This window comes from Aythya ferina, assembly GCF_964211825.1.
Source record: "Aythya ferina genome assembly, chromosome: 9".
In the NCBI taxonomy this organism is placed as follows: Eukaryota; Metazoa; Chordata; class Aves; order Anseriformes; family Anatidae; genus Aythya; species Aythya ferina.
The window spans coordinates 4373121-4389423 of record NC_140305.1 but is presented as its reverse complement, the minus strand read 5'-3'; positions in this window follow the sequence as shown (position 1 = coordinate 4389423).

The window sequence follows — 16303 nt, the reverse complement described above, 5'->3', positions numbered from 1 at the left end:
TGTTCTCTTTTTTTTTTTTTTTTTAATTTGCTTTTCCAGTGTCTTATATACTTAATTTTCAAGTGAAAAATCATGAAAAAGTGTGTTTCTTAGGATTAGTGGATAATTCTGTTCATGAATTGTTATGATGATATAATTGTCTGCATTTTGAGAAGACTTTCTGACAAATAGTTTATATCAGCATAAGCTGAATTCTGACTTGGGCTTTTAATTGAGAAGGGTGATCGTGGAAAAAAATGTGAAAAGCAGAGGAGGTTGAGAGGAAGGATAGGATAGCCTTGTGGTTCTGTCAAGGATTTAGGAGAGTGCTTCCACTGCTGATGCCCAGTGATTTTCTCCTTGCTTACATCTGTAAAAAGCTCTTACAGAGTGGTATTAGGCTAATATATTTATTTGTGTAAGAATCAGATAGAAAACTTGATCATTTATGTATTTCAACATCAAAACCAAAAACTTATTACTGCTAAGAAAGGCTAATAGTAGCATCAAGCAGCAAGCTTTTGACCTGAATTGGTGCACCTCTCAAATCCGTACAGATGCCACTTCACAAATCCTCTAAGGCTATAAACAGGAAGTGCGAATCTGCTGTAGTTTTTCTAGGGTATAACTGTTTTGGTTTTTTTTCCATAGATGCATGTTTCCATATGGAAGGAGGTATGTATGGACAGAACCAGAATGTAATGTGATGTGTAAGTCATATATCCTCTATGATACCAGCTGTTGTAAGTCTGGGATTTTCAAAATGTATTACAGCACTGAGGTTTGTGAATTCAGGATATCATATGTGCATAACATTATGTTATTTAGTTTTAGAAATCTTATAGTGTCAATAAATCCCAGTAGCATGTGTATCAGTGAGACACTGTAATGTTATACAGCATTCTGTAAATCATTTGAAGAACCACATCAGTAGTCTGATAATGCACAGTTTGGCACAGTGTATTACAGAAAAAATGTGTCAGATTAACATTATTGGTTTTAATTTTCTAAAATTCTCTATTTCAGAACATGAACAATTAGTATTTGCACCCTGAAGAGGTAGAACAGAGCAAAGGTTATAAATGTATTTCTGTTAGCATTTTGAATGCATCTTTTAAAATTTAATTTCAGCTTTTTTTTTTTTTTTTAAAGGCTCTTTGAAAGGCATGGTTCTTTTCTTCTTCCTGCCACTGTAAAGTTCCTTGTTACGCTTTCAGGAGCAAAGTTACTTTTAACATCCTGCTTCACCTTAACAAACCAAAGCCAGCAATCCTAAAAGATTTACGCCTATGATGAATTATGTTATTGAAGCCGATGATTTTACTCACATGAGTAAACTAAAATGTATGTACAATTGTGCAGGATCAGGGCCTAAGTCTAAAGTATTGATCGAGTAAGTTTACGATAGAAATGTAGATAGGTGATTATGATAGAAAATGGGGGATAAAGTTGTAGGAAGAGAATAATTTTGTCCTTGTGAGATACTTAAGTTCTTGTGGCAAAAGAAAATTATGTACTCTGAAACCACTTTTTTTTTTTTTTTTCTTCTGGCTGTCTCCCTTTTTTGTCCTCTGCCAGTTTTGTGGCTGCCGCACTTGCCTGCCTCTTTTCCAGGCAGTTAAGATGCATTCAAGTGTTAATACAATCTAAAAAACTAAATTGTGAACTTATTGGATTAAATGCCATCCATGAAAGACTACTGAGTACCCTGGCCACTCTTTAGTGATTGTCTTTACAGAGCTTTATAGGAGAAATGATGCTGTCTTGTTTTACTTATTACTATTAGAACTACTTCATAAATTTAACAGAAGTAGGCTGAAATATGAGGTTCTTAACAGCTTGAAATCTGTTTGTCTAAGAATATCTTTTAAAGTACCCTAGCCAACACTGAAGAAAGGCTGCTGGCACAGAGAGGATATAAAAGGAAAAGCTTTCCATTGTATCTCAAGTACAAACTTTCTTTGATACCATTCCTGTTACCCTTACCATTTACTCTACTGGTCTCACTGAGCACAAAGAGGCAAAGCGAGTTTTAGTATTAACCTAATGAAATCATTGTTTGTAGAGATTATTTATCAGTGTCAATAAAGCTCTAGCTGTATACCTTAGGTTGTAAAGGCAAAGGCTCAGCTAGTCATTAAGCACCTTGTGTTGCAGCAAGTAGTTCGCTTTTCTATGCCAGTATGAAATGGATTTAATAATTGGAACCTGCATGCAATTTCCAGGCCTTCTAGTAGCATCAGTATCAGGTAAGGCATCTTAACATAAAGTTAAGAGCCTGTTAGCAAACCTAATGTTTGAGATAGTTATTTCTTCAACCATAAACAAATGTCACTACTGAAAGAAAAATGGAACTGAGATGAGATTTCTAGTTAAAGCAGACACGTGCATCTATGCAATATAGCCATAAAACGATGTGTGATTTTATATGCCTTTAATATCAGCATTAATTTTTTAGAAATAAAATGCTTGTAATACTGTATTGAGAATATTGTTGTTTTCACAGCTTTTAATGATATATATAACATTTTTCTGATCTGGATATCCAGATCTATGATTAAGAGAAGAATGCTCATCTCATTTACATTAAAAAATATATATATAAATTGCTTCTTTTATGCTATGATAATCACTTGTATCTTTTTGTCATTAGATTTTTAATATCAAAATATTTAAAATAATTTATACAATAATCAGTTGTTAAAATATTTTATATGTAGGGTTTTTTTTCCTCTATAATAGGATTTAAATTAAGAATTGAGATCTTAGCAACTGTGGCTCATAGTGCCACAGGATGATAAAGTTCTACAATTTCTGATGTTTTTTTTGTTGTTGCTGTTATTGTTTTCAGTTTTGTTTTAACTAAAAGAAAAGCACACTTTTTCCAGTGACAAACCCATCAATTTTGATATCTATGGATAGAAGAAATTACTGGCGTTTATATGAGGAGACATATAACTTGTTATGAGTAAAGGTCATCTATGATCACTTCTTCTTAGAGAGTACATTTGAATCATCGCATTATGATAGCCTTAGGGAGCTTCATAGACACATTAAAGAATGCATGGACAGAAATTGAAAGCAAATTCAATTAAGCATCTGATTTTTTTCTTTAAATTAGCCATTGCATTATTACAATGAATAATTCCAAACCTAGTATCTCATTTAAAAAATAGGCTTGGTTTTTGGGAAAATCATTGATTTGAGAAATGATTTTGGGAAATCATTGTTTGGTGTTTCTCTGACCTTTGTTTACTTAAACTGTCTGAACCTGAGCAAAAGTAGTATAAAATTCTTACCAGTTAGCCCTTTTCAGTTGCAAAATGCGAATAAATACTCGGTGTTCACAAGGGAAGGGAAGTCTCTTGGGCATCTCTTGCCTTTGAAAGAGGAAGGGCCAGACCACGGGGGGTGTCACTGTGTCTCTTACAGTGCAAGTACCTGCTTCCATGGCAAGAATGCAGATAGCTGGTGACATCTTGGTGAAGTACCATTCCCACCATTCTTGAGTTCATTTCCTTTATGTGGCGTGATGTATTGTTCTTAATGCATCTCTTCATCTGTATCCTCTTCTGTTGCCTACACAAAGCAGGCGTGGTTCTGAGTGAAGCCAGCAACTTTCAGGGAAGCTTCATGTTAATTCTCTAGGTTGAACAGACAAAAAGTGCCATAAAGAATAGCTGTCAACAGCAGTTCAGTCAATCTACTTCAACTGGTGAAAGGCTTTGGGGGGGGGGGGGAAGCACAGGAAAAAAATTGAGCCTTTTTGAAAGGGCTTCTATATATTAAAATATATAGAATGTAGAATATATAGAATTATGTCATTGGAAAAGCAACAGAACTCTTTGGGGCAGCTGCAGTGGTTAATTTCTCCCTTTCCTGTTGACTGGGTGCAAGCACAATCAGTTCTAATAGTTATTTCGTCCTGCTTGTGGTCTTCATGCATGCTTTTCAGTGCCTGAGTGTTGTTAGTAGGCCAATTTCTTTTAAGTTTTTTGCTTTTTGATTAATGTACACCAATGGCATGCTATTAAAATGTTTGGTTCAAGGGGACTGAAAAGGTTTCTTCTTCTTCAGTACACAAACATTACTTCAAGCTAAACATAACTAATTAATTTTGATGTGTTTTATCAGAGATCTTTACCAAAGCTACATGTTGGCCTATATGATTCATTCAGGTTGTTCTGACAGCTGTATTTAACAGGGTGGAAAGATACAGCAAGACTGAATCACACGCTGTATGCGTATCCTTACGATGGGAGTTCCTCATGATGAATGTTTCTGTGATTCATGTTTTTACAAAGAATGCCAAAGGGATGACTGTGCATGTATCAGTTGTCATAACTTGTAGTTCAGTTAACAATAGTGGAGTAACTGTTTAAAAAAACAGCTATTGTACAGGAACGTTCAGTTAGGTTTGCTTTGCAAGACTTAATGGAAACATGACATAGGATGTGCTAGACATGTCTCGTGATTTTTGAATTGCTGGGGCAAAAGGTCCCAAGTATGCAAGTACGAGCAGATTTGTTGTTGAACAATCCTGTCAGCAAACACTCACACAGAAATACTGGCTATTCTGAATACCTCTGGAACGATGAAAGCTTTCTTTTAACTACATGTACATTGTTAGCCTGCAGTGCTTAGCTACATGTCCCTCTATGGAAATACATGTATATTGATGCAACTACTCGATAAATCCTTCCAATATTCTGGCCTTCTCAGGAAGACAGAGCAGAGTCTGATCACCATGGTGGTTGTTTCTGAGGGTTTGAGCTTGCTTCTGGTGTCATCAGTGTGCAGTTTGTAAGTGGTTTCAGGAATATGAAAGTGCAGAGAAATAAGATGGGAAAAAAGTTATGTTGCATGATGCACTGGGGCAGCTCAGGCAGACTGTTAGGAAATTCTTGTCCAGATCAAATGACTGTGGAGCTGTACCTTGGTATTTCTATGATCAGTGTGGAACTGGTGGGATGATGTCTGCAATGATACCAAATGGGGAGACCCCTAGAGCATTCCTGTTTGTGTGCTTCTTGTGTGAGTGAAGGAATTAAGTTTGTAGTAAAAAGTATGGGTATTTTTTATCATTAACAGTAATAGTTACATCATGTTCATCAAGAACAACCAGCACTAATTATCAGTCCAGCCTGTTCCTCTGTAGTAAGCTGGAGACGTATGCCTAATTTGTAAACAAGCCCAAAAGAATGTTGTTTCTATTCTCAAGACATAATACTGACAGGATACTGTGAACAACAGCAGGAAACTCGCCATTGAGCTTATACAGAAAGACATTGGAAAGAATAGAAATGTCAAATATGGTGTCTGTTTTGTAAGTCTGTTTTATTCTTTCCTAGTTATGCAAGAACTATGAAGCTGGTTTGAAAGCAGTCATTAGGAAAAGAAGTTTATTCTGATGAATACAGGGAATTTTCCTTTTTGTTGTTCTGAAGGTATCTATTTCCTCCCTTCCTACAGACTGACTTCTATCACCCATTAACATTTCTTTGTTAATGCATTTCTGGAGACAGATAAGAGACTATTTTTGACTACAAAACCATGGTGAAATTGGTTTAAAAAAACAAACACAGAGAAACCTTAAAAATGTAATGAGAGATCAACAATTAACTGTTTGGACTGATGTCCAAAAAGATGTAAAATATGACATCAACATACATTGACAATTAGGCTACAGTTTACAGAGTATTTTCCAAAAGCAGAAAAATAAAAAGGGGCTGGTTTTACCTCCCATCAGTTCCTTAGGACAATTACTTGCCTGCAAATAAACTGTACCAGTGGTACGAGCAATTTAAATGAGCATCCACATAGAAGTAAATATTCATCCTAATATTAAGTAAGGTTTGAGAAGACCGATTTAAGTATCCTTCTACCTAGAGTAAAGTCAAAGATTTAAGTCTGGGTGTTTGATTAAGACAGGCTAGCTATGTTTCCAAGACCACACACAAGTATGTAAACTTTTGATTGCCCTTGCTAACACACTGAAAGTGAAAAATGATGGTGCTGAAATCTGGAACCCAGCATCAAACTAATGAGCTGTCAAAACACACTTGCACTAAAATATTAAAGTTTAAGGTAAAGCATTAAAAAGTACACTCTGAGAGGTTGTGAAAAGGTTGTGTAATTATTAGATATTTATAGATCTATTGATACTCAGATCTGGTTTTATTTAATAAATAGTGCAAGCAGCAATATTCTCATCATTAAAAAAAATAATATTAAATTTGTATTTTAAAGTCCTGATATTTAGAAAAAATAATGCAACTTAAATGTGGGCAGCTATTTTCTATAGCTGTATTGAACAACTGCATCTTTTCATGCTATGTAGAAGAAGAAATTCCAAAATGTGTTCTGTATTAAATGGTAAAGACAATTCATATGCTGCTTAAATAATCTGTTAATGATATGTTGTCTGAGTCATTCTAAGAATCAGTAGTTCATCATGCTTTCCTCTCAGTGTACGAGATCCCATAATGAGAATTTACTGTTAAATCAAGTAATAGACAAGTATTCAAATACCAGTTTTTCTGAATTTCCCCCAGGTCATTTTTCTCATTTTTACAGCTCTGTGGTGAACATGTTTTTGTTTCCCTCCCCATCTCTCTGTGTCAATTCTGAATCAAACCATTTTCTTTTTGATGTCACTGAAAATGTGGTGACAGATGCTGGATGACACGGCCTCTTAATTCATGAATTCAAGCTAATCCAGAATCTGCTGCCCATGAGAACTAAAAACAAATATGTACTCTTATATTCAGTCTTACTTCGGACTCCTATGTTACCCAAGTTCTAAGCAGGGAAAGGAATAAAGAAATGGATAATGTCTTTATAATTTTCCATATGCCTTGTACAGAGAATAGTGGATCAAGTGTTTTAAACAAAGGAAGGAAGGAAACTTTGGTTTCTTGCCAAGAGATTGAAACCTCCTGATCTCTTACCGAGCTAGCTTATTTTGCTGCCAACAAGCAGTTTCCTTGCCTTAAGCAGCTCCTTTTCATCTGGGAAACTAACAGCAGTGAGGGAAGCAGGCTTCAGAATGGCACCACTGTAAGCATTTGCTTAACATATGGATTGATTCACTTCCAAATTTAAATATGGACCAGCAAACACACAGCATTGCGGCCGTGGGGTATTCTCAGCTGGTTCATTACCAACTTGTACTTTTTTCTCTTAAGTAGATAAAAGTTGCTGCTTTTGTGAATGTTGATCTCGTACCACATGGAAACTGTTTAACCACTTTTACTGTTGAATTAAATATGACTCTGATTTTCAGAAGTCCATATATTCCGTTCTTTTAAAAATACTGAGATTTACTGAATCTAAGCAACTGTACTCCTCCAAAGTGTTTTCTGGAAGAAGAAAAGCCAGATTAATTGAATGCATTAGTTCTGAAATTTGGCCTTCCCCCAAAGTGGTGAATTAGTTATGATGCAGTTTACACTGTATCTTCAGGGCTCATGCTAGTGACTTCAGAGCAATCTCTAAGCAGAAGTGGGCTATAAATCAAAGATACTTTAAGTTCTTAGACATTTTGCATGCCTTTGTTTCAGTGAGAAGGCGAAGATGTTTGGTAAAGTCTGAAGTCAAAGAAAGTCCATGTAGCTGTAATCTGTGACAGTATGACAAGGTTTTTATGCTAATAAAGCCAAGAACAGACGTGTGATTAAATTATCTTCTCTTTACCCCTTGTACATAAATTCTGTGCATCCCTTGAGCCTTTTGTCCCAATCATATTTATGCAGGACTAATTGAGAGATCAATCAGGTAAATGTATCTGTTTAGTCCCTAGCATAGAGCTAAAATAGAGGGAAAGTTTTTATTTTGAGAATTATAAATTAAAACAATAATGGAAATCATTATTTTTGAGGGGAGGAAGTTGTAATTAGTGGGCTTTATGAAAAAACATCCTCAGTTTTTGTCTACTCTCCCTGAATCTCAGGTAGCTCCTCTGAGACCCTTGTTTTTTCTGGATAGACACAAGGATACTTTGTTATTCAGGGACCCATGGAACAGCTGTTGCTCCAGAACTGTTATTCCAAAATGACCATAATCTTGACCGTTAGCTGGAAAATAAGCATTTTAAAATTAATTTAAGACAGGATATACAGGGCTTTAAATCTTCATTTTAATCAGGAATGGCAGCAAATGCATTAATTGTGTTTTGTTCCTCCAATCTTCCGGTAAGGAAAAAAAAATAGTCATTCTGTAAAAGCTATTATTTTAAGCAAACAATGAATACATATATATATTTTTTTTACAATAGCAAGAGAGGAAATGCTGTCTGAATCTTTTTAACAAGCTTGCAAATAGATTCTAATTTATAGTAAACCAGGTGAACAATCCTTTTTTATTTTTATTTTTTCCTTTATGTAGCTAGCAGACTGCATTTAAGTCTTGTACCAGTAGAACTGATAAAGAATGAAGAAACAGTATTTCAGACTTTAACATATATCTTTGGGTCACCCAGATGACATGAAAATAGATAGACCATTCAGAAGAAAATAATGTATTTTCCAACAATAATTGAAAAACACTATTTAGCCTACAACCATAAGGATAAAACCAGACCATCTAACTTCATACTAAGTAAACTGCAATGAACTTTGTGTATTCATCTCTAGAAGGTTGATTTACCTACCAATTTTGTAGTTGCTTAATGTATGATTTAAAGATTATTGCATAGCCCTTTGTACAATTTTTTTTTCTAGTGAAAACATGTTATTGTCATCTTAAATGGCTTTTATTATATAAGCAATAGGGAGGGTAACAGAGGGAGGAAAAAAAGACACTTGAACAGCTTGAGAGCACAATATTTGTGCTCAGTAGAACTCAATTAAAAAATCTTTTTATTACAAGAGTCTTTGTGGGCACAGATGCTTATCTGTATAGTTCTGAGTGATACCCTAAGGATTTCTTGAAGGCTGTTCTGCTGCTTCAAGTTCAGACAGCAGCATTTCTGTTTACTTTGTGCTTAATGTCAACCCTTTTTGGAGCAGGGAAGACTTTTATGAAAGAGAAAGTTAGAAAAAACATTTGTAACTGTGCAGTAGGAAATGTGTTTAGGATTGCACATACCCTTAAGAAAAAAATAGTCCCTCTTCTTATCTGAGCAACAGCTATGAGCTCTAGTAAAGGAATACTTCATGTTTCCAGATGCCAAAGGGATTTATTCTGAAAAAAAAAAAAAAAAGTTTAAAAATAAGACAAGATGTACACTGAACCCAGCACTACTGGACTCAAACTGGGAAGAAAAAAAAAAAAAAAAGTAATATGAAAGGAGGATTTTTTTAATTAATTGGAATCTTAATCAGCTAATTGTCTCTAGAAACTGAACTATTATGTACAATTTGACCTAAAAGAAGTGGAAATCATATGTCTAAGAAACAGCAGAGTATGCATGTCAGGATTTTATCTTTATTGGTATTACAAAAACAAAGTTAGAATACAAGAGATTTTTTTATTATTATTTATTTTTTTTTGGTCTCCAGACTTGACAATCATATCATAAATAACAGGGAAAGTTTCTGTAGGACTGAAAAACAGTGGAGACCATGTTTGACTATTTAAAAGCTATTTGTTGTCAGGAATTTATCTTCTGGGTTTAGATTTTAGGTGATCCTTATTGATCCTTATTGAATCTTCCTGCTGTGTTGTTGAAGAACTCAAATAATAGAGGACGTACTAAAACAGAATAGAGAAAACTATCTGAAGAGTTATGGCTAAATTAATTTCAGGAATTAATCTTCTCTTACCAGGAATATGTGTGCGTGTGTGTATATATATATGTAATGTGTATATATATATCATATATATCTTGTACACATGAATACATATTATATGTGTATATAATATACATATATATTATACATAACATTATATGTATGTATAATACAATAATTTGCAAAAAACCTCCTGCCTGCTGTGCCTTACTGGATAAATCCCTCTACTCAATTTTGCCTTCTGTTGGAGCAACTTTCAGCAGCCTCCTAATCTGTATGGAATTTACAGAGCTCCCTATTGAGTTTCTAGAGAAACACCCTAAGTCTGGGTCCGAGCCTTTTCTCTGCTGTAAGCAAACCGTTTTATTCATTTCAGCTTTCCTGCCCATTGCTCCCTGCTTGCTGTGCCTCTGCCTGCCCTCCCCACCCTCTGCACCAGAGCTGCTTCTCCGGAAGGGTCAAAGCTTCTCCAGGCAGCTTCGTGTCCTCAGAAGGCTGCAGCAAGAATAAGAGAAAAGGTAGTTGAAGGTGGTCTGCCAATCTGCTCCCTTCAGATGCTCTGCTCCATTTAGATAAAATACACACTTAGAATCTATGCATAAGCCAGAAACAAATAAATTAAGCGCAATCTTTGCCCCATTTTAATTATCTTTAACACTTTAGTGTTATTGTTGCACCTGTATTTTAATCACAGGATAAGAAATCTGTAAGAAATGTAATTAAAATGTAAAGATGATGATAAAAGTAGCAGAATACAGTTTTGTAAATAAATACCGTGCGGAAAATTAAAATGATATAATTTTTGCAGCAAGACAAAAAAAAAAATATTGCAAAGGTCATGCCTGAGAATTGCAGTGAAGACACAAAGTCAGCTTTTGTGTCTTAATTCTAAGAAATGGCAGTAATGGCAAAACCTGAATCTGACTGACTCCCCACAAATCTAGAATTTCTTAAGTCTGTGTTCAAGAACACGACTTAAGAATAATTATTGACTGTTCCTTTTGCATCATAAACGATTCATCCGCTGAGCTTCCAATTTGTGGCTTTATTTGTCTTCTGGTTTATTTAAGGGTACGTATATGTAGATCAGCATATGTAGCTAAGATGGACTGGGTTTCTTAATGATTAAATGAAGAGGCCTAATTTAATATAAACATTTAAACTAAGCCTTCTTCTAAGAATGCTTTAAAATACAGAACACGTATATGCAAGACATTATAGCTGCCCTACCTAGACTTTACTGTGGGTATTGATGTAGTGACTTAAGATACTAACAAAGATCTGGTCTCTCTGAGATTATCTCAACCACTTGAAAATTACTGAAGGGGAGAGAACAGGTATAACTGTATTTCAAGGTCAAACTTGAGGCAGATGTTGAGTATTTCCTGTTGTAGTTTTATTTGAACACTGGGAAATACATAATGAATCCCAGAAATCTGCTGTACAACACACGTGATGTTAAGAACATGAGTTCATTGCCAGTTGTCCTCCAAAACACCCTATGCAAATACCATTTCCCCTTCTGTGACTGCAGTGTTTAAAATGTGATTAACGCTGTATTTTTCTGCTATAGATACACAACAGGACAACAACAGTCATTCCTCTCTACTGTTGGTGTTAATAACCTTCTTTTATATGCCAAATTTCAGTAGTCCAAGCTGACATGAAGTGCTAGATTAGTGGCTTTACAGCAGCCTTGAGTCATGTGCAATGCAGTAACAACTATGTTCAGTGTAAGTTTAAATACTAACAACCAGTCTTTATAGCACATACAACCTGCAGTTCCTTCATGAACTTCATATATTGTCCTCCTCCACACAGAGGAAGACTGCACTGTGATTTCTACCAGAAATCAGAACCAGGATGACTGTAAGTACTTTGCTTTATTTGGATTATGGCATTATTTAAAAAAATAAAAATAAAAATCCATTTCTATGGTCCTAAATTTGTTAACAAATAGATCTCTCATATATAATCAATATGTTGTGGACTGAATGTTATAATATGCAATTACGTTTGCACAAATCTATGCAGATGGGCTTTTATTATAAATTACTTTTTCTTCTGTTAGCAAACAGTTTAGCAAATAAATAAAAAATGAAGATTGATGGTATTATAAGAACAAAGTACCCATTACAATTACAGCGGAGAAATTTGAAAAGAAAAAAAAAAGTAGATTTTTTTTTTTTTAATACTCATTCTTTCTGTAGTTAGATTTATTTTCTCATAGGCTCTGTGACCAAAATAGACTACATTTTGACAGTTTTTTTTTTTTTTTTACACTTTTCAGTGGGCTAAACTCCTGTTCCTCCTACTCAAAAACTATTCCTGTATGGGAAGTATCCCAGGAGGTGGCATGGGGGAACAGAATGGGGAGAAGACATAGCAGTTTTACTTACATGAGCACTTGAGCCTGGATTTTTCTTGTTTTTAATCTGAAGTATAAATGTGCAAAAAACTTTCTCTGAGCCACTATGTATTTAAAACCCTGTATTTTACCATCATCTGGTAGAAACCACTGCTGCTCTTAGAGTATAGAGAACATCTACAAGTCACATTTTAAGTATGTTTTTCTTTCAAAAGATTGTGTCTGGTAGTAGGTGGCAAAATGAACATTTTTAAATTGCATTATAGTTAGGAGAGAAGGAAGGCCTGTCGTATATGTGAGTTCTAAAGTGAGAGAAATTGCAAAATAAAATTTAGAAATAATTTTAAAACTTTATTGGCAGCCCTTTTGGGAAAATCCAGTAGCTTTGACAGGGAATTAAACCTGTAGGGGCCTGCAGAATGAGCATAGAGGTATTAGTACTTTTGATCCTCTTTTACATCATTTCTATAGAATTTGTTTATAAAAATATATTATAGATGACAAAGTGTATCTACTGCTCTTTCAAAAACAAATCTACTTAAAAACCAAAATAATCAGTTAGGAGGTTATGATTTTGTTTAAAATTATTTAATAATTTTCTGTAAGGCTAATGTAATCTTACAAAAAGGCTGTAAGAAGTCAGACCAAAAATAGAGTAATGGTGGAATTCCCACACAGTTAAACTGGTTAAAAAAAAAAAAAAAAAAAAAAAGCTGACTATGATTTTCCATTTTCAAAAGTTCTCTTTTTTTTCAAACTTCCTCTTGCATAATCATATAAATAAACAGACTGATTGCATAGCTTCAACGTTAACATTTTCTCAATTTAAAAGTCTTGTGACTTTGTGTGTCATTCCATGACTGTACTTGCTATAGGTGTGCTCCCTACGACTGAATAAATCAACAGATGGATGCAGGACACTACTGAAAAAATGCTGAGCATCTTCATTATCTTTTATGGTTAATGAGAGATGAAAGTGCTTAGCCTTTTAACAAATCTAGTTCTATAGTTCTCATGGAGTGGGAGAAATATTTATAAAGAGTTAGTAGATAACCTCAAATACATTAGTCAAGAGCTGTTCCTATATACCAGCTGCTTTAAATATTTTTTAGTTCAGTATGCACACTATTGTGCACACTAGTATGCACAATAATGCACACTATTTTGATTAGGAAATAAAATGAAACATGCCCTGAATAAGTAGGTTATAATATATTTCTTATCAGTTAAAGGAATACTACAGGGCAATGGTTTATATAATACAGTGAACTTTCTGCTAAACGATACATAAAAGCTAGCTTGCTCTATTTTTTTTAGCTAATGTATGCTCAGAAGGACTAATAATAGGCCTTATGAATCACAAGCATTCATTAAGCCAACAGATGTTTTAAAAACACAACAGTTGAGATCTCGACTGTTTGAAGTGAACATGTAAATGAACATGCTTAAAAAATACTGAATCCTTTAAAAACATTACAATAATATGCTACTAAATATTTAAGATCCTTTATTCTATGCAAAACCAAGTTTTAATTACTCGATTAGTTGAAACATCTTTCAAGACCAAACTTAAACCCGTCTTCTTGGTTTTGAAATGAATTTGGAATGCTTCACTCCCTCATGATTGTCCCCAGGGAAAACGGGACAGTCTCACCCATGTTTGTTTTCTTAGGAAGGCACAGTTTAGGCATATGATTTGGTTTTCAATAAAGAGACGTTTTTTACTTAGTTATCCAGCTGGCTTGATACGGGTACAATTAAATCAAGCGATTTGTTCAGGATCACTAAGTGAATCGGTAACTTGACTGGCAGAAGAAAATTGGACTGGGAAAACTGAAAATACCAGTTCCCATCGCAGAAGTTTCTCGGTAGCACTTAAGTAAATTAGAGGGGTAACTTACTGTGTTTCACAGTCATCTGCACAAACCACCAGGATTGTATAGACTAAATTTACATCACTAGAGAAATGTAGACAGAGAAGGAAAACTGAATGGAAAAAAAAAAAAATTAACACTTTCATGTGATAGATATCTAAACAGATATACCGGATAAAAAAGAACAGATGTTAAATGAAAATTTGTCTTCCAAAGCTATTCGGTTTTGTAGGTATCACTTTTAGGGGAAAAGTTCAGCTGTGTCATGAACCTTTCATGTTTATCTTTAGCTATTTATTTTACGAATCTGTATGAACTGTAATTCAAGGATTTTTCTAATTTACAGATATTCAAAGTTCCTTTGTGTGTTTTTAAAAATTATTTATCTTTTCCTATTTTTGACAACTTACAGATTTGTCAATGTTATCATGAGACTGTCATGTTGGTATGATACCAGCATTTTTAACAATAAGGTTAATTAATGCACATGGTTTTTGCCTTTTGCATGCATAGATTACTGATCAGAATAATAACTTGGCATCTTCAGTGATGACAGGGCAATCAGACATGCACATGGGCTCACAATTAGCATCACAAACTTTGCTGATAGTGTTTAGTGGTAGTAAATGCTTATTGAAATTCAGCGTTTTCCAATTTAGTTTCAGGGGCAGGACGTGAATGCACTGCAGTGAGGACAGAGACTCCTGCAATTGCTTTCTACCGTCTCCTTTCTTCCAGACCATACCTCACTTATCCAGGCCTCTCATTCCCTCTAGCATCAATTTTTCACCAGTTCTTCATCTTTCTGGAGTCTTCATTTCAGCCTTCGTCTCCTGGCTTAGCCAGTGCTGGCTTTCTCCTTGGCCTGCTGCCTGCGTCCCCTGCTGAACTCAGGATGTGGTTCTGCCAATCTAATTGTGGGCTGCTACTGAAAGGGGTAGTCCCATTCCTCCAACTGTCTCCCCTGGTCTCCCTTGTGAGCTGAGTCAGGGAATTATACTTGTGTGATTAGTTTTCTTTCAGGTCAGCTTTCTGAATCAGGTCATCATGGGGTAGAATGAACACCAGTGCTAAAAATCATAGCCAGGGTGGGAGAGCACAGCAGAGTAGGGAGAGAACGGACCACCTTTCAGCAGCACAATTAACATGAGTTTCATCGTTAAACTCCATTTTTAGCCCCAGACTCCTTACCCTGCCTTTCCTGTATGTCATCCCCCAACATTAGCCCCTCCTTCTACTGCTTTTCCACTTGTCCTTGCCCTTTCTGCCTCTGTTGCAGTTGCCAACCATCTCAGCTGCTTTTTCTGCCTCAGTCCTTGTACTTCCCCCGTCTCCTGCAGGAGAGACTGGACCTTGTCAGTAACAGTGCCTCACTCAATTATCACTGACAAAGTATTAGCTAAAAATGGGAGAAAAAATGCTTCAGCAATTAAGAAGGATACCTTATTATTATAAACTTTTCTCAAACCAGCTTTAAGAAGCTCTTTTATTTATCTATGAAAAAAATAAGAAATTGAATTCTGACTGCTTGTGTTATAAATGGGACAAAAAGCCTAATAGTTATGGAGTTAAATTCCTACAAATTGAGCTTTCCTCATTTCAAGTCCTTTGTATTAAAAACAAGCAGTTAAATAGTTTTCAACAATAGTTAGAGGCTTTTTTTCCTACTGTAAACAAATGCTGGCCAAAAGTCTCCTCTGCATAATGCAAGTCGACTCCCATTGACTTAACAGGAGTTGTTGCTTTATATATGAGAGCAGAATCTTGTCTCTGTGAATAAAGGAGTTTTTTCAAGAGTGAGGGGGCTCTGCACAATGAATGTATTTTTACCAGCCCTTTCTGATTTACTGGCAAACTACCAAACATAAGAACTGTTTCTGTAGTTTTTTTACTCTCACAATGACAGAAATTTTCTTTATCATTTTTAGTGGGAAGTCCTTTGTGTTTTTTTTTTTTTCCTTTTTTTTTTTTTTTTTTTTTTTTTTGTTTGTTTCCCTCATTAAAATGTGTGTTTTATGTTTCTCGGTATTTTGTACAATGAATTAGAATATTTCTCAGTCAAAATACTTTTGAAGATAGTCCTCCCAAATTTATCAATTATCTTCTAGTCCCAGTTTTAAACTAGCTAAGGAAAAAACAAACAGATTTGGGTCTAACTTAGGGGTACATCTCTTGCAATTTGAAAGCTGCTTTGGAACTAAGCTGGACAGACCCCTGTGGAAGTCACAGGGAGCTATCCAAGTGATGCCAGCATTGTGTCTTGGTGTGGTATACCCTAGACACACAACTAGAAAAGAAGTAGGCAGCTTTATAGTCATCAGGAATCATCCAATGGACTTTTAGCAACATGA